This window comes from Mercurialis annua, linkage group LG8, assembly GCF_937616625.2.
Source record: "Mercurialis annua linkage group LG8, ddMerAnnu1.2, whole genome shotgun sequence".
Lineage (NCBI taxonomy): Eukaryota > Viridiplantae > Streptophyta > Magnoliopsida > Malpighiales > Euphorbiaceae > Mercurialis > Mercurialis annua.
In genome coordinates, this window is record NC_065577.1 from 15,144,554 (window position 1) to 15,145,000 (window position 447).

Below are 447 nucleotides of genomic sequence, written 5' to 3' on the forward strand. Positions count from 1 at the left end.
TTTAAGCCAAACGTTTACAAACGTTACGAAACAAATCGAAACGTATCACCTTTTAGCGATTTAAGGCAAACGTTACAAAACAAATCCAAACTTTTCACGTTTTTAACGATTTAAGCCGAACGTTTACAAACGTTACAAATAAATCAAAAAGTTTCACCTTTTTAGCGATTTAAGCAAAACATTTGCAAACGTTACGAACTAAATCCAAACGTTTCACCTTTTTAGCGATTTAAGCCAAACGTTTACAAAATGTTACGAAACAAATCCAAACGTTTCGCCTTTTTAGCAATTTAAGCATAACGTTTACAAACATTACGAAACAAATCCAAATGTTTCACCTTTTTAGTGATTTAAGCCAAACGTTTACAAAATGTTACGAAACAAATCCAAACGTTTCGCCTTTTTAGCAATTTAAGCAAAACGTTTACAAACATTACGAAACAAATC